This window comes from Symphalangus syndactylus, chromosome X (genome assembly GCF_028878055.3).
Source record: "Symphalangus syndactylus isolate Jambi chromosome X, NHGRI_mSymSyn1-v2.1_pri, whole genome shotgun sequence".
In the NCBI taxonomy this organism is placed as follows: Eukaryota; Metazoa; Chordata; class Mammalia; order Primates; family Hylobatidae; genus Symphalangus; species Symphalangus syndactylus.
In genome coordinates, this window is record NC_072447.2 from 38,176,821 (window position 1) to 38,200,029 (window position 23,209).

Below are 23,209 nucleotides of genomic sequence, written 5' to 3' on the forward strand. Positions count from 1 at the left end.
CTACTCAGGTGGGAGGAGGCTGAGGCAGGGGAATTGCTTGAACCTGGGAGGTGGAGGTTGCAGTGAGCTGAGATCGTGCCACTGCACTCCAGCCTGAACGACAGAGGAAGATCCTGTCTCAAAAAAATTAAAAATAAAAAACGGTAAGAGTATCAGGTAGTTTTACTTTTATCCCTTCCTATTTGCTAATCTGTGTTTTCTAATCTATTTCCAATGAAAGTGTATTATTGCTTTTAAAAAAGTTCATAAAAATATCTTTAAAAGGCCCTAATTGGTCCAATTCAGAGGTTACATCCTAGTCCCCATTTCCCTGGATCCTTCTGTAGCATAAATTATGCTCAGCTCATCACACTCTCAGCTCTATGACACTGTGCTCCTGATTCTCTTCCTAGTCCTGGGCTGCTCATTTCTCAATCTCCTTCATGGGCTCACTTTTCTTGAGCTACCCTTTAAACTTCGGTATTCCCTAGGATTCTGTTCTTGCCTCTTTTCTCACCTAAACAGTGTGTGTGTCTCCCTAAATGAGCTCACCTAATCCATGGTTTCTACTTATACGTACTTTCACCAATACCTGGATAATCTCTGTCCAGATCTCCATCCTTACTCCAGTCCATATATATGTGGAATCAACTGCCTAGTAGACACTTCTGGGTGCTCCATTTTGGAATGATCCCATTTTGACATCTCAAAATCAACATGTCTAAACAATCAGTTCTATTCTGCCTCCACATCAGATTTTTCAGTATTCCCTATCTTCTCAAGAGGTGTTTGAGGTGCCTCTTTCTTCCCTTCTGTCCCCTAACCTACCTTTAAGTCCTATTGATTCTACCACATTAAAGGTTCACTTATCTCAGACAGCAAAGTATGTAAAAGATGAAATTAATAACAAATTTTTATTAGTACTCCATTAATCGAAAGCTATATCATTTCATTTGGAAAGGCAGAACACGAGAGGGCTATCTATAATTTGGAAAAAATATATATTCTGGAAACTGTAATCAATGCTTGGCAAAACAACTTTACTAATACATTTAAGATAAAAGTAAGCTACAAGTTTGGTCTTGTTTATCTGAATTATTGATTTAGTTTTTAGAGACAGGGTCTTGCTATGTTCCCCAGGCTGGAGTGCAGTAGCTATTCACAGGCATGATCATAGTACACAACAGTCTTGAACCGCTGGGCTCAAGCAATCCTCCTACCTCAATCTCCTGAGTAGGCACACCACTGCACCCAGCTTAAAAAAAATTTTTTTTTGAGACAGAGTCTCACTCTGTTGCCTAGGCTGGAGTGCAGTGGTACGATCTCCGCTCACTGCAACCTCCACCTTCTGGGTTCAAGTGATTCTCCTACCTCAGCCTGCCAAGTAGCTGGGATTAGAGATACGCGCCACCAGACTCGGCTCATTTTTTTTTTTTTTTTTAGTAGAGAAGGAGTTTCGTCATGTTGGCCAGCTGGTCTCGAACTCCTGACCTAGAGAGATCTGCCTACCTCGGCCTCCCAAAGTGCTGGGATTACAGGCGTAAGCCACCACACCCAGGCTTGAATTATTTTTAAAGGTAAAATTAATGAGCTAAGAATTTTCCTACATACACAAATGCATACTGGGAACAAAAGGAATCTCATACAGTGTAGTGTTTGAATAACCATTCTAAGAAGCCTATCAACATCACACTAATTATCAGTTTTCAAAATATTTAGAATAGGGCTGGGTGTGGGGCTCACGCCTGTAATCCCACACTTTGGGAAGCCAAGGCGGGAGGATTGCTTGAGCCCAGGAGTTTGAGACAAGCCTAAGCAACATAGCGAGCCCCTGTCTCTAAAAAAAATAATAATAGAAAAAAACAATTAGAATTAAAAACAACAAATTAAACTGGATGAAAAATTTGATATTACATTTTTTTTCAGGATCATTATGGTCACCAACGATCACTCTGCCTTGTCAAGCTGTATTGGTCTGCAGGGAGCGGTGGCTTGTGCCTGTAATCCAAGCAACTCAGGAGGCTGAGGCAGAAGGATCACTTGAAAGACCAGCCTGAGAAACACAGACCCCATCTCTAACAAAATTTAAAAAAAAAAAAAAAAAATCAGCTGGGCATGGTGGCATGCACCTACAGTCTCAGCTACTCAGGAGGCTGAGGCAGGAATTTCAGGCTACAGTGAGCCATGATCATGCCACTGCTCTCCAGCCTTGGCAGTAGAACAAGACCCCAACTCTGAAAGAAAAGATTTATTGGTCACATTTAATGAAGATTTAATAACAGAAGGCTGGAAATTAGTGTTCAGATACTTGAGAGTAAACTGCTTTGTGTTTCATTAATGTTATTTTGACAATGCCTAAAAATACCGTATTTCACTTCATGTCAAAGTCACCCTCTCTATTCAACAGTTAATCACTACCTGAAAAGGTCCAGAACAGCTAATATTCACATTTCTGAAAAATACTCCATCTAAAGGAAATTTATAAAAGGAGAAACTATGCTTTCTCAAAAAAACAAAAAAAACAACCAACAATCAAGGTTCCAGATACTTACCATGATGGAAATATTATAAGGCAGAGAAGCAGTGGGGGAAAAAAGAGAAGGAGGAGGAGGAGGATTGGTAAACTGTGAGTCAGAAGACCCCAAAGACATATGTAAAGACAGCTCCTGCCTGAGTACACAGCACTCTCCTCTGGGCACCCAGCCTGCTGAGAGATTCCTAGCAGGCAGCCTCCCACTCTGTGATCCTGGCCACAGTCACTCATGGTCATACAGGAGTGGGAAATATGAATCAAGATGAACAGAAACTTAGCAAAGGCGAGGGAAAGAGAAACAAAGATAAAAAGAGAGAGACGTGTATTGACTGTGTATGACGGGAACTGGAACATGTCAAAGAGCAACTGTGGGCACCCACTTCTGTCTGCCATGTGGGCTGAAGATCAGAGAAAGGCAGTCAACTGAGAAAGAATAAAGTCAAAAGGAGGACAGGCAGTGCTCCTGAACGCCTCGTTCTCCCAGTTGCTAAGCCCAGTTCTATGTCTGCCCTTGGGTTCTGAGAGAACCTTACATTCTTAGAATAAATTCTTCCTCTTTACTACCTTAGGTTGATTTTTCCTACTTATAACCAAGGGTGCTAATAGTTTTAGAACAGAAATATCTGTAAGTTACTCAAATTTTCTTGGCCTTCTCTCTGCATCTGTAAAAACAAGAGCACTAGACATGATCTCTAAAATATTTTTAGTCCTAAAATTCTCATTCTTTTTATATGATTTTGTAAATATGCAACACACTAAATACACATGCCAGTTAAATAAACTATAGCTACTTTTAAAGTCTCAGCAACACATTTGTGAAGTTTGATCTAAAAGTCTGATCTAAACACTTTTAAAACTCACCTGCGATAGCCGAGACATATGCCATAACTTATTTTCTACCTAAAAAGCTTAGTGCATTTATCAATAAGACTAACAACTTTAGAGCAGCAGCAGTCCTTTACACTTTTATGGTAAGCGTGTATTAAGTAGAAAACAGTGAAACACTCAGTGATTAAGTGACCAACATGATAGTCTTCTAGATGGTAGTAGTAAGTAAGGGTATAGGTCTGGAGTCAGATGCCTAGGTTTGAAGCATGGTTCTACCTTTTATTAGCTCTGTGACACTGGGGCAAGCTACTCAGCCTCCCTGTGCTCTAAAATGTAAAATCTGGACCGGACGCGGCAGCTCACACCCATAATCCCAACAGTCTGGGAGGCCGAGGTGGGAAGATCACCTGAGGTCAGGAGTTCCAGACCAGCCTGGCCAATGTGGTAAAACCCCGTCTCTACTACAAATACAAAAATTAGCCGGGCATGGTAGCTGGCACCTGTAATCCCAGCTACTTGGGAGGCTGAGGCAGGAGAATCGCTTGAACCTGGGAGGCGGAGGTTGCAGTGAGCTGAGATCGGGCCACTGCACTCCAGCCTGGGCAACAAGAGTGAAACTCCGCTTCAAATTAATTAATTAATTTAAAAAGTGTAAAATCTAAAATTTTTAAATTGGGGTACTTCAGGCCAGGCATGGTGGCTCACGCTTGTAATCTCAGCACTTTGGGAGGCCAAGGCGGGCAGATCATGAGGTCAGGAGATCGAGACCATCCTGGGTAACATGGTGAAACCCCGTCTCTACTAAAAATACAAAAAATTAGCTGGGTCTGGTGGCAGAAGCCTGTAGTCCCAGCTACTTGGGAGGCTGAGGCAGGAGAATGGCGTGAACCCGGGAGGCAGAGCTTGCAGTGAGCTGAGATGGTGCCACTGCACTCCAGCCTGGGCAACAGAGCGAGACTCCATCTCAAAAAAAAAAAAAAAAAAAAATGGGGTACTTGGCCAGGTGCAGTGGCTCATGCTTGTAATCCCAGCATATTGGGAGGCTGAGGCAGGTGGATCACTTGAGGTCAGGAGTTCGAGACCAGCTGGCCAACATGGCAAAAACCCATTTCTACTGCAAATTAAAAAAAAATTGGCTAGGCGTTGTAGCTCACGCCTGTAATCCCAGCTACACGGGAGGTTGAGGTGGGAGAATCGCTTGAACCCAGGAGGCGGAGGTTGCAGTGAGTAGAGATGGCACCACTGCACTCCAGCCTGGGCAAGAGTGAGACCATGTCTCAAAAAAAAAAAAAGAAATTAGGGTACTAATATTAATAGAACCTACCTTACAGGTTGCTGCGATAATTAAATAAGTTAATGGATGTAAAGCACTTAGAATGGTGCATGGACCTTAAGTACACTGTAACACTAAGGCTTATTATCATGCCCCTTCGTGTGGTACTACTATAGCCAAAATAGTAAGCCTGATCTAGGTAACTTTGAAGAAACCCCCCAGCCCACCTTCTGAGTATAGTTTCTCAAGACTCAGGACCCAGGTCAACTCTAACTCCACAGATGAAGACAGTAATAATGTCCATGGGTGAACTGACTTTTTACTCAAGGTCATAGAACTAGTGGTTAGAAATAAAGTTAAGACTAGATTCTAGCCTGGGCAACATATCAAAACCTCGTCTCCACAAAAATTAGCTGGGCGTGGTAGTGTGTGCCTCTAGTCTCAGCTACTTGGGAGGCTGAGGCAGGAAGACTGCTTGAACTCAGGAGGCAGAGGGTGCAGTGAGCTGAGATGGCGCCACTGCACTCCAGTCTGGGCAACAGAGTAAGAGCCTGTCTCAAAAAAAAAAAAAAAAAAGATTAGATTCTATTTGCAAAAAATACAAAATAGTGTGGTCGGGAAAAGCAAAATATCTGAAATCAGAGTGCTTACTAGTACTTACTGTGTGACCTAGAGAAATTCTGTTAACTTCCTAATCTTGGTTTCCATCCATACATTACTAATAATCATCATCTTATTATCAAGTTAGGGTGGTGAATAAATGAATTAATGTAAGTGAGAACCCTCAATCTCCTCTCTACCGACTCCATGCCTCCCTAGGGTTTATCATAATGCAGATTTGTAACAGATCAGGGTCAGGCGCAGTGGCTCACGTCTGTAATCCCACCACTTTGGGAGGCTGAGATGGGCATATCGCTTGAGCCCGGGAATTCGAGGCCAGCCTGGGCAATGTGGCAAAACCCCACCTCTACTAAAAACACAAAAATTAGTCAGACGTGGTGGTGTGCAACTGTAGTCCCAGCTACTCAGGAGGCTCAGGTCAGAGGATAAACTGAGCCCGGGAGGCCAAGGCTGCAATGAGCTATAGTCCACCACTGAACTTCAGCCTGGGCAACAGAGTGACACCATGTCTCAAAAAAAAAAAAAAAAAAAAATTGTGTACATAATTCTTTAACTGGGTACAGCAGCCTCATGCCTGTAATCCCAACATTTTTGGGAGGCAAGGCACGAGGATCACTTGATCCAGTTCAAGACCAGCCTGGGCAACGTGGTCAGACCTCTTCTTTGCAAAAAAAAAAAATTTTTTTTAATAGCAGAGCTTGGGTGGCATGCTCCTGTGGCCCCAGCTACTTGGGAGGCTAAGGCAGGAAAATCTCTTGCGCTGACCATGTCGAGGCTGCAGTGAACCACGATGAAGCCATTGCATTCCAGCCTGGGCGACAGAACAAGGCCCTGTCTCTAAAAAGAAATCTAAGTACAGAATTATATCAATTTAAGGAAGAAAACTATTATAAGAACTACTTTGCAATGGCAGAGACAGCCGCGGCAGCAGCAGCGTGCTCAACAAGAAGTGCGTAGCCCCACTCTCCCAAAAGAAAAAAACGAATCACTGTAAAACACAAAAACCTTAAATAACACTTTAAATCAATGAGTGCTGGAGGAAAAATTTAAGAGGCTTTGAGAAAAAACATTTACTGAAAAAAGTTCAATGTACAAAAATTCTGTATCCTTACTTTTCACATATAGGGTTATCAACACTTTATACATGGCCTTTAGAATTTCAAATAGTAGGGTTTTTTTTTCAAGAGGGGAACCAATTAGACCAAATGACAAGACATACTTATGCTACCAGGAAAGAAATACTGAATAATATGTCTTGTTTCATAAACTTGGTACTGACTAAAAAGAAAGCCTCACATTTTTGTGCCTAAGAATGATCAGTATAGGGCTTCTCAAAGCATGATCTGGGGACAAGTGAATCCAGTTGTCCTAAAAGATCCCAGTGCCCACTAAAGGGGCTTCCCAATGTCAAAATTATTATCAAAATAATTTTTTTAAAGTTATTGGTCAGCTGGGCACAGTGGCTCACATCCGTGATCCTAGCACCTTGGGAGGTAGAGGTGGGCTGATCACTTGAGCTCAGGAGTTCAAAATCAGCCTGTTCAATATGGTGAAACCCTATCTCTACTAAAAAATACAAAACTTAGCCAGGGGTAGTGGCATGTGCATCTGATCCCAGCTACTCAGGAGGGTGAGGCACGAGAATTGCTTGAACCCAGGAGGCAGAGGTTGCAGTGAGCCAAGATTGAGCCACCATACTCCAGCCTGGGCAACAGAGCAAGACTCCTTCTCAAAATAAATACATAAATAAAGAATAGTTAGTTGTCGGGCCGGGCGCGGTGGCTCACGCTTGTAATCCCAGCACTTTGGGAGGCCGAGGCGGGCGGATCACGAGGTCAGGAGATCGAGACCACGGTGAAACCCCATCTCTACTAAAAATACAAAAAATTAGCCGGGCGTGGTGGCGGGCGCCTGTAGTCCCAGCTACTCGGAGAGGCTGAGGCAGGAGAATGGCGTGAACCCGGGAGGCGAAGCTTGCAGTGAGCCGAGATTAGCCACTGCACTCCAGCCTGGGTGACAGAGCGAGACTCCGTCTCAAAAAAAAAAAAAGAATAGTTAGTTGTCTTTTTCACTTTCATTCTGTTTTCCAGAGGTTTACACATGGTATGTGATATTGCAACAGACTGAATGCAGAAGCTGATGAGAAGCCCATTGGCTTTTATTAAGCCAGATATTAAAGAGATTTGCAAAAATTTAAAACAATGCTACTCTTTTCACCAAGTTCTTAACTGTTTTAGGAAAGTTATTTTTCATAAAAAAATGTTATTTAGGTTACCATGTAATAGAATTAATTTTTATTTGTTTATTTATTTTTTGAGACAGTCTCACTCTGCACCCAGGCTGGAGTGCAGTGGCATGATCTCTGCAACCTCTGCCTCTGGGGTTCAAGCGATTCTCCTGCCTCAGCCTCCTGAGTAGCTGGGATTACAGGAGTCCACCACCACGCCCGGCTCATTTTTGTATTTTTAGTAGAGACGGGGTTTCCCCATGTTGCCCAGGCTGGTCTCGAACTCCTGGCCTCAAGCGATCCACCCGCCTCGGCCTCTCAAAGTGCTGGGATTACAGACGTGAGCCACCAAGCCCAGCCCCCACTAATTTTTAAGAGTACAAATAAGTACAGAGAAGTCCTGAGACCACAGGCTTGAGAACAACTGAAAGTAGAAGTGACAACACACACACACACACACACACACACACACACACACACACGTGCACACACAAACCTCAACCTCTTCCTACCTCTGCCCTGGAAGACTATTACTGCTATTTATATCACAGAATTTTTGAACACTTCAAACTCTCTAGTGACCAGTAAAAAAAGAAGTTTGGTGGGGGTAAAACTGGACAGGAAATTAAAGGCAAAGAAATTAAATGCTTCCTTTTCAGTTATAAGGCTGCCATTCTGATGTGAAGGCAAAATTATAGGCAATTAATTAAAAGACATTCAAAATTAACCTCTGTGTTTATGCCATAAGCAATAACTTATTGCTTTCACATTCCTTCCACAGCTGCTTGAAAATTCATACAAAAGCTTAAGGTATTCAGTGCAAAAGCTAGATTCTCAGAGGTTGATATACTTATCCTCAATGAAAAATTTAAATGATTTCATACTATCTTCATCCCCAAACTGTTCTCCTACCAAAATTGATGCCTATGCAGAAAATGCCACAGTTGCATATCGAAAAGAGAATGCAAAGGCTTACTACGGATAAAAACAGAATTAATTTCTGAGTCATAACATTTCTCACTTCTAACCTATAAAGTAAAAAATGTAAATTTGACAATCTCAAAGCAGCCAACTTCTCAACATACCAATATAAAAGAAAAGACAAATTTAAAGACAGACTTTTTAGCTCTATTAGCGGTCACTTTACTCAATACACTACTCAAATTGAAAACTCACTTTAATATGGGAGGAGAGATTGTGTAAGTTAACTTTAATTTGTTTAATACTGGAAATTAATTCTTGTCATCAAGATATTTTTATAACTCAGGACCAAATTGCAAATAACCATTTAACTAAGCTATTAGGAGGGCCCTGGGTCCTCCAGCCTCCAGACTTGCACCAAATTACTTCACTTTTCAGGTATGTTTAGCATTTCGTCATCCTATAATACAAGAAGCCTTATAAGAAAAAAAAACCCCTGCTTGAATGCTATTTTTCATCAGAAGACTTTAATTTAATGCTTCTCTGCTTATTCCACACTATGACTAGAAGTAGTCCAAGAGTGATGTCATGGAAAACAGCCTCCCTAAGCCTTTAGAGATTGGATCCAGTGAGAATTTTAGGAAAAGCCTCTACTGGGGAATAAAACCCCAAATCTTCTAAGTTCTATTCTAACATGAAATCACAAATACTGTAATGTTAGCCTTTTAGTTCCTCCTAAGAATTATACAACCAAACTAAATATTTTGGAAGGTCTTGCTGTTATGATAGATTTCCTGCAAATCATTAGTCTATGATATATATCATTTACTAAATTCAAAGATCTTATCAGAGACAAAGGGTATTTTTTTCTATCCATTCTTGTATGTTTCAGTGATTGAGCCTGATGAGCTTTAAGGGTCTTACGTTAAAAACAGAAAACCTGACAACATATTTTGCCTTTCCTAATTTCTTGTTTCCAAAGTTAAAATTTCAAAAAGGCCTTCCACTTTTGGACCAGCAGCAATACAACATATACCCTTGGCAGAGATGAACTATGAGAGCCTTTCCAATGATTCTTAAAATGGCAATAATAATAATCTTATATTACTATCTCCCTTGGTGCTGCTGTTCCTTGAAAACCAGCTACACTCCCAACTTAAGGCCTCTCTACACCCTGTTCCCTCTGCCTGGATCACACTATCCCCAGATACATATGGTTCCCTTAGGGTCTTTGGTGTCATTTCAGTGAGGCCTTCCTCAAACACCCTCTTTTAAAGTTGCAAAACCCCATCTACCCCATCTGCCCCATCAACCTGACAATCCCCATGCCCCTCCACTTTATTTTTCTCTGCAGTATATTAAATGGCAATACAGGCTATCCATTTTACTTAGTTTCCTTTCTGCTTCAATTTGTCGGTTTTGCTTCATTGACTGTTGTATCTCCAGCACCTAAAACAGTGCTTGGCAAATAGTAAGTGCTTAATAAATATTTGTTGGAAAAAACTGATAAATTTAATTCTCGCAACCTTCCATGTTTTGTATCCATCCCTGACTTAAAGATGAGAACATCAAAGCTCACAGAGGTTAAGTAACTTGCCCAAGGCTATAATTACTAGTAAGTTGTGAAGTTGGGGTCCGCCTGACTTCAGAGCCTCCCCGATTAAACACTGTTCTACAATGCCTCACCCATGGCTCCATCTTTCATTTCTCTTCAATAAAAAAAAAAGCACCACATGAGCTACAGCACTCCAATTCAGAGAAAATAGATGCTAATAAAGTAATCCACCTCCTCTAAGCTAAAGATTCATTCTCCTCACAGTTAACATTATTCACTCTCAAAACATTTGCACTGGGAAAGGCCAGGCTTGACAACAGGCCACCTACATCATTTGCGGGGACTCTTGTTCAAAATCAGGGAAAAATGTTAAAAGGCTGGGCGATGGCCGGGCGCGGTGGCTCATGTCTGTAATCCCAGCACTTTGGGAGGCCGAGGCGGGCGGATCACTTGAGGTCAGGAGGTCGAGACCAGCCTGGCTAACATGGTGAAACCCCGCGTCTAATAAAAATACAAAACTTAGCCAAGCATGGTGACGCGCATCTGTAATCCCAACTACTCGGGAGGCTGAGGCAGGAGAACCGCTTGAACCCGGGAGGTGGAGGTTGCAGTGAGTCGAGATCGCACCACTGCACTCCAGCCTGAGAGACAGAGCAAGACTGTGTCTCAAAAGAAAAAAAAAAAAAAAAGGCTGGGCACGGCGGCTGCCGCCTGTAATTCCAGCGCTTTGGGAAGCCAAGGCAGGTGGATAACTTGAGTCCAGGAGTTCGAGACCAGCCTGGCCAACATGGTGAAACCCCATCTCTACTAAAAATACAAAAATTAGCGGGGCGTAGTGGCGTGCGCCTATAATCCCAGCTACTTAGTAGGCTGAGGCCCAAGAATCGCCTGAGGCCGGGAGGTGGAGGTTCCAATGAGCGAGCGGGGATCGCACCACTCCACTCCAGCCTGGGCGACAGAACGAGACTCTTTGTCTTTAAAAAAAAAAAAAAAAAAAAAGTTGTTAAAGGTAGTAAAATGTAAAGCTTTTTCAAAACTTTCTTCTGTATCTCTCAACTGTTTCGCGGTTTTTTTTGAGACGGAGTTTTGCTCTCGTCGCCCAGGCTGGAGTGCAGTGTCGCCATCTTGGATCACCGCAACTTCCGCCTCCCTGGTTCAAGCGATTCTCCCGCCTCAGCCTCCCGAGTAGCTGGGAACAGAGTAGCTGGGATTACAGGCGCCCGCCACCACGCCCGGCTAATTTTGTATTTTTAGTAGAGACGGGGTTTCTCCACGTTGGTTATTATGGTCTCAAACTCCCGACCCTCAGGTGATCCGCCCGCCTCGGCCTCCCAAAGTGCTGGGATTACAGGCCTGAGCCACCGCTCCCGGCTCTCACGGTGTTTTTTAAATTTGATGTTTAATGTCGTTCTGAGTAAAGGAAAATTAAAAATTTAAATTAGCATGAATTTTACCATTCACCCTTATACCGTACAATCCCAGTTTTACATGCAGATTATTAAACCAAGTGTGGGGCCCTTCTGAACATCCATGAAGCCAAGCCTGCCCTGGTCAAGGTTAGGTTTCTGAGATAACCCGACTCGAGGTAGAGAGAAGGTCAAACCTTGAAATTCCCAATAAAGCAATGATTTGTCAAAATTTTATCTTCAAGATAAGTGATAAATCCAATCTATAAAACCAGCCACTTTGAAGTAGGCTTTTCCTTTTACTATGTAAATCCTGCCCAACTTCTATTATTCTGCCTTTTTACAAAACACAAAAGCATACTCTGAAAGACAACTGGTATTGGACTAGAGGATTATACATTTAATAAAACGTCTAACTACTCAAAACCATGTTAGCTGAAAATAATATACCCAAAAATGTTTCTCTTTCACTTTTTGTGGACCATTTAAGCCAAACCATACTATATTTTTGATATGCCAAGTAAAAATGATCTATACTGATCTGTTACACATATTAATCCTGGCAAAATAAATTCAATTTTCAAGCCACAAACATTTACTATCCTATTCTTTCCCCAAATTAATCAGCAATGAAGAGTGCAAGTTAACATCCTCTACCACTGATAAACTGTGACTCTAAGCACCTACTACGTGTTGTGATGATTAAAAATGAGAATCAAATTATATAATTACATTAAGTGCTAAAAAGTTGAAATGTTCTATACATTTCTAGATCTATTAAGGATTACTGAAACATGAATGCATTGATAAGCTCTTCAAAACCAATTTTCAAATTAGTAGAAGTATTCAAGCATCCTGCTCCCTAGATATGAAAAACAGGCATTAAAATTAGGGCATATATGTCTGCAAGGCATTTTCTAAATTACCACTTAATCAGATTAACAAAGGCAAACAAATTCGGAAAATAGAAAAGACTAACAAATGTAAGGTGTTAAATATTTGGAGTAAGAAAAGGGGCCTAAAGCGGCCTAGAACGATGAAAAAGCAAAGCCCCTACGGTAACGTTACATTTGAATTAAAGAATACCGTTATTTAAATAAGCAGTTAGCACTTCGTAGGAGGAAGGCCAAGCAACGTGACTATTATAGATCTATGGATTCACAGCACTGCTTTACTATTATTCTGTACTTATTTGCTTATATTTATAATATAGAAATAAAGAGGCAGCAACAGTTAGCCACTACATTAACCACTCTACCAAAGGTTACTTAAAAAACGGCCTTGTATTCTTATAACACTCTACAGTTAAGGATTATTTTCACATATATGACCTCATATAGTCCTCTCAACCCTGCGATGTTGGTAGTACCGACTATATTTCATAGATAAGAAACCGAGGCTCGGTACGCGATTTTTTCTCAGAGTCACCCAAGTCGAACCCAGACCTTCCGATTCCTAGTTTTATGCCTCGCATTTTGCATAGTTCTATTTCAGGCATAAATTGAATTGTTAAAGGGAAGGAACGGGTTAGGCAAAAAATAATCATGGTACCTGCAGCTGTGTGCTGCAAAAAATGGCTGAATTATGCTTCTTCCTTTTTCCTCCTCGCTCTGTCTGGAAAAAAAAAATTACATTTCAAACAATTTAAGTAAACTCGAAGACAAATGAGGTCCCGGCGTCTACCAAATGTTTGACTCGGGTCCGTGCGGAGAGGGCCGGCGAATTCGTGCCTAGCTCGGGGCCGCGGGCGAAGCCCGGGCTCCGCAGGCCGGCGGCCAGGGGCGGCTACGTACCTCGGGGGGTCCTGTCCAGCCTTTAGTGGACGGCAGTCTGCATCAGGAAGAACCGGGCCAGCGGGCCGATGGGTGGGCGGTCGGGCGCCGGGACGGCACTCGGCAGGCTCCTCGGACGTCTACGAGCGGCCGCTCCCGGCACGAGCCGGGTCGCTCCGGCGGGGCACGAGCGTGCTCGCCTGCAGCCCCCTCTGGATAAGTCCTGGGAAAGAAGACAGCGCTGAGTCGCGAAACCAGACAGTCGGGCTCCGCACGAGGCGGCGCGGCGTCGGGGCCCGGACCGACCTTGCCAACGCCGGGGGCCTCGCAGCACCCGGCGGGGCTCGGCGGGAGGGCCGACTGGGGCCGCGGGAGGGGGAAAGGGCTGGGGGGCAGCAGGCAGAGACAGAAGCACCAGCTGAGGCAGCGTCGAGGACGGCGTCTCCGGGCTTCTGCCCCGAAGCGCGCCGAGCCTCGGGATCACCCACGCCGGGGGTGGAGGAAGGCGGGAAAGGGGCGGGGAAGGGGCGGGGCGTGCGGGGCCACGAGCCGGGGGCCGCTCCGGGCCGCGCGCCCCCTGCGGGCCGCGGGAGCCGCCCGGGGCCCGCCCAGGGAGGCGGGGCTGGCCGGCAGGGGGCCCCGTGCGCCGTCGTCTTGACGCGGAAGCCCGCCACGCTGGGAGAGAGGGCGGAGGGTGGGAAGCCGTTGGGGGCGGGGAGCTGGCCCGGGAGGCCCCTCCTCGGCCCCTGCTGGCGCCCCGAGGGGGCCAGCCCGTGGCCTGGCTGGTGTTTACCTTCCCCCTGGTCTAGCGCCAATGCCGCCATCTTTCAGCCCAAAACGCGTCACTTCCGGCGCCACGGGAGCGGGAGCGGGTGTGGGAACTGGGGGGAAGAGGGGGCGGGGAAGGCTGTCCCGCGCCCGCGGCGCCCCGCGTCCCGGCTGCTGGCCCGCCACGCCAGCGGTTTCCCACCGAGGAAAACAGGCGACCGGGCGTCGCGGCCTCGGACTGGGCCCGACGCAGCTTCCCCGGCGGCGCCGCCGTCGGGGCTGAGGACACTCAGCTGTCCTTGTCTCCTCGCAGCGGTCTCTCTCCGCCTGCACGAGCGATGGGCCCCCAGCCACTGCGGTGCGCCCACCCTCGACAAGTTGAGGGCTAGGAAGCCAGGAAAGTGTCTTTGCATCTTGGCCACGGTGGGGGTGGGGGAATCGGGGACAAGGTGGAGGGAGCTTTTCCATAGCTACCTGTTATAAAAGTGACTAGATCTGCGCCAAATGACATCATTTTTGTACAGCAACTTGCAGTGGACTATTGCGTCACTGTCCACTTGGCTTACTGCACAACAATTACACGTTTCAGAAATCGATTTCCCAGGGGTGGGAAAATTCGTAAAAAATTGCATGTCTGCACCACCCGGAGATAATGCCGGATTTAAAAAAGCTGTTCTGTCTCTACTTACGTCAAAATAATCAAGAACGAACATTCAGAGGGCAGTGATTTTTTGTTGTTCGTTTTTAACACATCAGCTATAGAATTCTAGCTAGTACTTTTTAAGTATTACCTTTTCTTGGCAAGAATATAAAACTAGACTATAGGACTGTTTTGTAAATTTTATTATGGCATCTCTTTCTGGGAAAAGTGTAGATGACGGAAATACACAGTTGGAAGCCCGTGGTTCTACAATTAACCTTAAATTAGGGCATCCATTGCCCATAGCAGATCCTAAACTGAGGTATTTCGGCTTCCCCCACCCCCACCCCCCGTCGCCATTTTCTCTCTAGACCAATATCTCGATGAACTTTCCGTGAGAGGTGTCGCTAAAAGCGATCATTACCTCTTTCTAGCAAACTTGAACATGCCATCTTTCCCAAGAGGCCAAAATAGCACACGGTGTACTGTTTTGCTGAAGTAGACTACTTCGTGGGAGAGATAACAGAATCACTTCAATCTTTTGGAAATAAGCTTCCTTATTCCAATTTAAACTATAACAAGCTTTTAAAAAAACTGTAAGACACTGAAATTCCCAAGTTGTTCACACTTTTTTCCATGTTTTCCAATAGCTCCTTTAAGATATTTCTGTTATTTAAAAATCCCTGCTTGCTGTATTTCTATTACTACATGACAAATTACCCCAGAATTTCACATTAAAACAAATTTTTAAAAATTAAATCATAAAATAAACTTTAAAAATGCATACATTCCACTTCTGAATATTTAAATTTTCATGCATTATTCCCGAACATCTAAACGCTGAATTTGGATTTTTGTACATTAACTAACATTTTAAGCTCTACATTACTATGTGGCACTGACCTGTCTAAAGAGAGGCTTCTGTTCTTGATTCAAGCAAGAGCTGAAACGTTTCTGCGCTGTGTACCAGGTATAAATGTAGTGAGTGATGTCATAAGCCATTGTGTGATCACCATGCTCCCCGTCCCTCATTTTGACGTTGCAAGGTCTCATATGTGGAATTTCAAATGTGCTTTTTTGGATATTTATGTAGTTTCTAAAACTGGGCTGTGTCTTTCAATCGATCTATACGTTTACTATATAAACCCCCCCCAAGTTATCTTCAATCAATGATGCCTCTTTCACTCTTATTTCTTATTTTTATGTTTTTTTTTTTTTTTTTTGAGACGGTCTCACTGTCGGCCAGGCTGGAGGGCAGAGGCATGATCTCAGCTCACTGCAGCCTTGACCTCCCGGGCTCAAGCGATCCTTCCACCTCAGCCTCCCCAATAGCTAGGACCACGGGCGTGCCCCACCATGCTCGGCTAACTTTTCTTGTTTTTTTTTTTTTGTTTGTTTGTTTTGTTTTTGTTTGTTTGCTTTTTTTCTGAGACGGAGTCTGTCGCTCAGGCTGGAGTGCAGTGGATGTCAGCTCACTGCAACCTCTGCCTCCTGGGTTCAAGCAATTATCCTGCCTCAGCCTCCCGAGTAGCTGCGATTACAGGCGCTCGCCATTGTGCCCAGCTAATTTTTGTATTTTTAGTGGAGACGGGGTTTCACTGTGTTGGCTAGGCTGGTCTCAAACCCCTGACCTCATGATCTGCCCGCCTCGGCCTCCCAAAGTGCTGGGATTACAAGCGTGAGCCACTGCACTCCAGCTCAGGCAACAGAACAAAAACTCCGTCTCAAAAAAAAAGAAAAGAAAATATATTTTAACTTTCCCCACCAACTTCTGGACTGTAATGGGAGTTGTTAAATACCTTCAGAGTATCCTTTCACACTGGTAGAGTCCCACAGAGGTAGATGGAAGCTGTCTTTTCTTAGCCCTCTAGCCTAAGTATTTGAGAATACACATTCCTCAATAGCTATCTATTTAGCAGCTAGCGAGGTCGGAAGCATGCTAGAGGCTTGGGCCTGGGAGTGCTGGTGGAGTTGGAATGAAGTTCCTCCCCAGGGGTTCTGAGGATTTAGGATACTGTATACCCTCCTCCTCCCACCTGTTTTTGTTTTTTAAGAAATTGAGGCCGGGCGTGGTGGCTCACGCCTGTAATTCCAGCACTTTGGGAGGCCGAGTTGGGCAGATCATTAGAGGTCAGGAGTTGGAAACCAGCCTGACGAACATAGTGAAACTCCATCTCTATTAAAAATACAAAAAATTAGCTGGCATGGTGGCGCAGGCCTGCGGTCCCAGCTACTCAGGAGGCTGAGGTAGGAGTATAGCTTGAGCCCAGGAGGCAGAGGTTGCAGTGAATCGAGATTGCATCACTGCACTCCAGCCTGAGCAACGGAACTAGACGCTGTCTCAAAAAGAAAAGAAAAGTTGAGGCTTTTCAGAAATTCCCAGTCTGCGGTAGTTGTCTTGGTAATCACTTTTCTTTTTACCTTTTTTTTTTTTTTTTTTTTTTTGAGACAGAATCTCTATCGTTCAGGCTGGAGTGCAGTGGCGTGATTGGCTCACTGCAACCTCTGCCTCCCAGGTTCAAGTGATTCTCCTGCCTCAGCCTCCCAAGTAGCTGGGACTACAGGCAAACACCACCACGCCCGGCTAAATTTTGTAACTTTAGTAGAGATGGGTTTTCCCATGTTGGCCAGGCTGGTCTCGAACTCCTGACCTCAAGTAATCCATCCACCTCGGCCTCCCAAAGTGCTGGGATTACAGGCGTGATCCACCGCACCCAGCCACCCCATGATCTTTCCACTGTACCATGTAATTATATTAACATAGTAAATGATCTTCACATTGTTGTATTTTTATTCCTACTTAATTCCACAAATTGTTGGTTTGCAATCTACTATACTATTCATTTATTCATTCCATAAGTATTTGTAAGTGCCTAGTACATGCCAAGTCTTGTTCTACACACTGGGGATCCATCAGTGAATAAAACATGGAAACTCTAGCCCTTGTACGGATTACATGTGTCAGGTAATAAATAAGCAAATTATGTGGCCTGTTAGAATGTGGTAAATGTGGCCGGGTGTGGTGGCTCACGCCTGTAATCCCAGCACTTTGAGAGGCTGAGGTGGGTGGATTACTTGAGGTCAGGAGTTTGAGACCCGCCTGGCCAACGTGGGAAACCCCATCTCTACTAAAAATACAAAGAAATTAGCCAGGCGTGGTGGCGCATGCCTGTAATCCCAGCTACTTGGGAGGTTGAAGCAGGAGAAGTGCTTGAATCCGGGAGACTGGGCGAAAGAGGGAGACTCTGCCTCAAAAAATATATATATTATTTTCATAGAAGTTTTAATGACTTATGAAATTGTTTCTAATATAATCTTATGTGAAAATGCAGGACAAAAAAAACTATAATTGCACTGATGGCAGTAACACTGAACCCTCAGAGGTAGTTTTCTGTTGACTCCTTATTTTCCTGAGTATGGGTCACACTTTGCTGTTTCTTTGTACATCCTGTTTCTTTTAGATAATATGTTGTAGCAACTCTGGACTCTGTATTAACCCACTCCCAATCCAGGTGGTGGTGGAGTTTGCTATTTTTAGATTTGTTGTTTGTGTGGTGGTCAGCCTGGACTAATTCTGTGGCGTCTATTCCCCAAATCAGAATGTGATAAATGCTATGGAAAATAACAGAGCTGGGGAAGGGTGTTCCAGTTTTAACTGGGATGATCAAAGTAGGAGGTATCATTTGAGCCTTGCCTTGAATGAAATTAGGGACCAGAGTGCATAAAACCTGGTAGGCAACTGTAAGGTCTTTGGCCTGTGAGAAATTGGGAACCACTGGAAGGTTTTGTGAAGAGGACCAGTATGATTTGACACTCAGGTTGCTATGTAAATAACAGAATTTAGATGGACTAGGGCAGAAGCAGGGAGATGGGTTAGGAGACTATTCGGATAACGGAATGGAATGGAATGGAGGCTACAGTGGAGATGGTGAGAAGTGCTTAGACTTTGCAAATATTCTGGAGGAAGAGCCAACAGGATTTCCTGGAGGTAGGGATAAAGGAAAAGAGAGGAGTCATGGATAACATCAAGGTTTTCCGTCCTGAGCAACTGGAAGGACGGAATTGTCATTTCCTGACATCTCAAAGACCTTAGGAGGATCAGTTTTGAAGGGAGTGGGGAGGAAGGAAAAGCTGCAAGGACTGGGCCCAGAGGTGTGCCTGGGCCAGGGAGCCATCCTGGAGAACAGAGGGAACTGGTTCTAGGAGATCAGACAAGCGTGTGGAATGCTACAAGCTAGAGAGAAAGTTACTGGAAGTTGCTAAACATTCACTATCAATAAAAGATGCAATGAATATTGCCATTTTAATGGAATATATTTACCTTGAAACATGGTGTAGACAATGCCCCCTTGTAAATGAAAACCTTAAAAAGAAAGTAATCATCTTTGTGCTCCTTATGAACCGATGAAAAATAACATTATGCTTCAGCTTCAGTTATGAGATTATCAAGGGGCTGAGTGTACAGTGAGGACTGGGCTTTGAGGCACAGCAATGTGAGGGAGTCATCCGGGAGAAGATACGGGACTGTCAAGGAGACAGAGAAGGAGTAGCCAATGAGATAAGAGTAAGACAAAGAGTGTGCTATGCTAAGCCAGATAGAAAAGTACTGTAATTGCTAAACATCCACTATCAATGAAAGATGAAACGAATGTCATAATTTTAACTACATCTATTTACTTTGAAATGCAACGTAGACAATGCCTCTTAGTAAATGAAAATGTTAAAAGGAGTAACATACCCCCTTTCCCAAAATTAATCATTAAAAAATAAGTGTTTTTTTTAAGAGATGAGGTATCCCTCTGTAGCCCAGGTTGGAGTGCAATGGTGCGATCATAGTGATCATAGCTTACTGCAGCCTCGAACTCCTGAGCTCGAGGGATCCTCCTGCCTCAGTCTCCTGAGTAGCTCAAAATACAGGCTTGAGCCACTGTACTCAGCAAAATTAATCACTTTTAAGTTCTTTATGAACCAATGAAAAATAACACTATGCTTTAGAAGCCTCAAGATACGAGCCACATATTTGTTTTTTTGTTTTGTTTTGTTTGTTTTTTTTGAGATGGAGTGTCGCTCTTGTTGCCCAGGCTGGAGTGCAATGGTGCAGTCTCGGCTCACTGCAACCTCTGCCTCCTGGGTTCAAGCGATTCTCTTGCCTCAGCCTCCCAAGTAGCTGGGATTACAGGCACCCGCCGCCACGCCCTGCTTATTTTTTGTATTTTTAGTAGAGACAGGGTTTCACCACGTTGGCCAAGCTGGTCTCGAACTCCTGACCTCAGGTGATCCGCCCGCCTTGGCTTCCCAAAGTGCTGGGATTATAGGCGTGAGCCACCGCACCCAGCCCAAGCTACATATTCTTAAGTACTGCATTTCAGTAGATGTGTACCCAAACATGCACACATTCTAAGTGTGAGTGCCAGAGTTGAGGTGAGTAGCAGGAATAAAGAGCTGCTACATGGTGTTGTATGACGAAAGAAGTGGAAAAAGAAAAAAGAAAGAAAGAAAAAAAAGCCTCCAGTAACTATTGTTGCCAGCAGCACAACTTCAGGGTTTGGGGACTGTGGTTAAGGATAGAGACAAGATTGAATGTAGGCTCTGAGGTTATTTATTGATTCTAAAACTAAGTTCTTAAAAAACACAGTGATGGCCGGGTGCGGTGGCTCATGCCTGTAATCCCAGAACTTTGGGAGGCCGAAGCAGGCAGATCATGAGGTCAGCAGTTCGAGACCAGCCTGGCCAACATGGTGAAACCCTGTCTCTATTAAAAATACAAAAATTAGCCAGGCGTGGTGGTGGGCACCTGTAATCCCAGCTACTCAGGAGGCTGAGGCAGGAGAATCGCTTGAACACGGGAGGCAGAGGTTGCAGTGAGCTGAGATCATGCCATTGCACTCCAGCCTGGGCGACAGAGCAAGACGCCGTCTCAAAAAAAATTAAAATTAAAATTAAAAAAACTAAAAAACAGGCTGGGTGCAGTGGCTCACACTTGTAATCCTAGCACTTTGGGAGGCCAAGGGGGGCGAATGGCTTGAGCCTAGGAGTTTGAGACGAGCCTGGCAACATAGGGAGACCCCATCTCTACAAGAAATACAAAAATTAGCCCAGCGTGGTGCTGTGAACTTGTGGTTCCAGCTACCCAGGCTGAAGTGGGAGGATCGCTTGAGCCCGGGAGGTCAAGGCTGCAGTGAGCCGTGATTGCACCACTGTACTCCAGCCTGGGTGACAGAGTGTGACTCTGTCTCAAAAAACAAAACAAAACAAAAAAATAAATAAAAACCTAGTGATCGCAAAACTATCTCTAAGACAGAATTTCTTTTTTTTTTTTTTTTTTTGAGATGGTGTCTCACTCTGTCGCCCAGGCTGGAGTGCAGTGGCGCGATCTCGGCTCACTGCAGGCTCCGCCTCCCAGGGGTTCACGCCATTCTCCTGCCTCAGCCTCCCGAGTAGCTGGGACTACAGGCGCCCGCCACCTCGCCCGGCTAATTTTTTGTATTTTTAGTAGAGACGGGGTTTCACCGTGTTAGCCAGGATGGTCTCGATCTCCTGACCTCGTGATCCGCCCGCCTCGGCCTCCGAAAGTGCTGGGATTACAGGCGTGAGCCACCGCGCCCGGCCTGACAGAATTTCTTTCTAGATACAGGGCAGAGACGGACTTTAGGTAAGTCAATTCTGGCCTCCTCAGCTTTGTGTGTGGGTAGTGGAAGAGAAAGCAGGGGTATAGTTTCACACATAGACGTCTGGGCACAGGCCTGGACAAAAGGAGGGGTGAATTTCATGCTGTCTTAGGGACTTGTTAGAAGAGGCAGCACTGTCTTGGTGAGGGAGGTGAGAATGTTAAGCATAGGTGAGGCAGGATAGCCCTCTGGGATTGGAGGGTTTTTTTTTTTTTTTTTTGAGATGGGGTCTCGCTCTGTTGCCCAGGCTGGAGTGCAGTGGCACGATCTCGGCTCACTGTAAGCTCTGCCTCCCGGGTTCACGCTATTCTCCTGCCTCAGCCTCCGGAGTAGCTGGGACTACAGGCGCCCACCACGACGCCTCGCTAATTTTTTGTATTTTTAGTAGAGACGGAGTTTCACCGTGTTAGCCAGGATGGCCTCGATCTCCTGACCTCGTGATCCACCCGCCTCGGGCCTCCCAAAGTGCTAGGATTACAGGCATGAGCCACCGCGCCCGGCCAGAGATGTCAATATTGTCAAGATGATGGTTATTCCCAATTGATCTACAGATTCAAAACAATTCCTATTAAAAATCCAGCAGGATGGCCGGGCAGGATGGCCAGGCACGGTGGCTCATGCCTGTAATCCCAACACTTTGGGAGGCCGAGGCGGGCGGATCATGAGGTCAGGAGATCAAGACCATCTGGCTAACATGGTGAAACCCCGTCTCTACTAAAAATACAAAAAATTAGCCAGGCATGGTGGCGGGCACCTGTAGTCCCAGCTACTTGGGAGGCTGAGGCAGCAGAATGGCGTGAACACGGGAGGCGGAGCTTGCAGTGAGCCGAGGTCGCACCACTTCACTCCAGCCTGGGCGACAGAGCGAGACTCCGTCTCAAAACAAACAAACAAACAACAACAACAACAACAAAAAAAAAACCGGCCGGGCGCGGTGGCTCAAGCCTGTAATCCCAGCACTTTGGGAGGCCGAGGCGGGCGGATCACGAGGTCAGGAGATCGAGACCATCCTGGCTAACACGGTGAAACCCCGTCTCTACTAAAAATACAAAAAATTAGCAGGGCGTGTTGGCGGGCGCCTGTAGTCCCAGCTACTCGGGAGGCTGAGGCAGGAGAATGGCGTGAACCCCGGGAGGCGGAGCTTGCAGTGAGCCGAGATCGCGCCACTGCACTCCAGCCTGGGGGACAGAGCAAGACTCCGTCTCAAAAAAAAAAACAAAAAAAACAAAAAAAACAAAACCACCCAGCAGGAGAGCAGGGTAAAACTTAATTGGGTGTGATGGCACATGCCTGTAGTCCCAGCTACTCAGAAGGCTAAGGCAGGAGGATCCGTTAAACCCTGGAGTTCAAGGCCAGACTGAGGGGAACATAGCGTGACCCTGTCTTAAAAATTAAATGGGTACAGGGTTTCAGTTTTGCAAGATGAAAAGGTTCTAGAGATCGGTTGCACAACAATGCACATATAACTAACACTACTGGCCAGGCGCTATGACTCACACTTGTAATCCCAGCACTTTGGGAGGCTGAGGCAGGCGGATCACGAGGTCAGGAGTTTGACACCAGCCTGGCCAACACAGTGAAACCCCATCTCTACTAAAAATACAAAAATTAGCTGGGCATGGTGCCAGATGCCTGTAATCCCAGCTACTCGGGAGGCTGAGGCAGGAGAATCGCTTGAACCTGGGAAGCAGAGGTTGCAGTGAGATCATGCCACTGCACTCCAGCCTGGACGACAGAGATAAACTCCGTCAAAAACAAAAACAAACAAAAAACTAACACTACGTACAATTAAAAATGGTTATGATGGTAAATTTTTACCACAATAAAAGAAAATCCAGCAGGCTTTTTTCTTTTTTTTTTTTGGAATAACAAATGTTTATTTAGAAATGGATAAGTAATACATAATCACCCTTCATCCCTTAATGCCTCTTCCTCTCCTTTTGCAGAGGAGACACAGATGGGTAACGTAGGGGCATGGGAAGTGGAGGAGGACACAGGACTGGCCCACCACCTTCTCT

General features: G+C 45.0%; 1 protein-coding gene across 4 annotated transcripts in view; it reads right to left on the bottom strand.

Annotated features, from left to right (window-relative positions):
* Positions 1-15,473, bottom strand: part of KLHL15 (kelch like family member 15) — a 47,925-nt gene extending 32,452 nt beyond the window's left edge. Inside the window, exons 1-2 of one of the 4 annotated variants that reach the window (XM_055269040.2) lie at positions 15,427-15,473; positions 13,137-13,338 (exon numbers count right to left, since the gene is read on the bottom strand). The gene's annotated coding sequence lies outside the window, so the exon portion shown is untranslated. Of the gene's footprint in view, positions 1-12,894; positions 12,958-13,136; positions 13,615-13,908; positions 13,958-15,426 lie in introns of those variants that run through there. The other 3 variants (XM_063634758.1, XM_055269038.2, XM_055269037.2) reach the window with 3 other exon arrangements.
* Between the last annotated feature and the right edge of the window lie 7,736 nt (positions 15,474-23,209).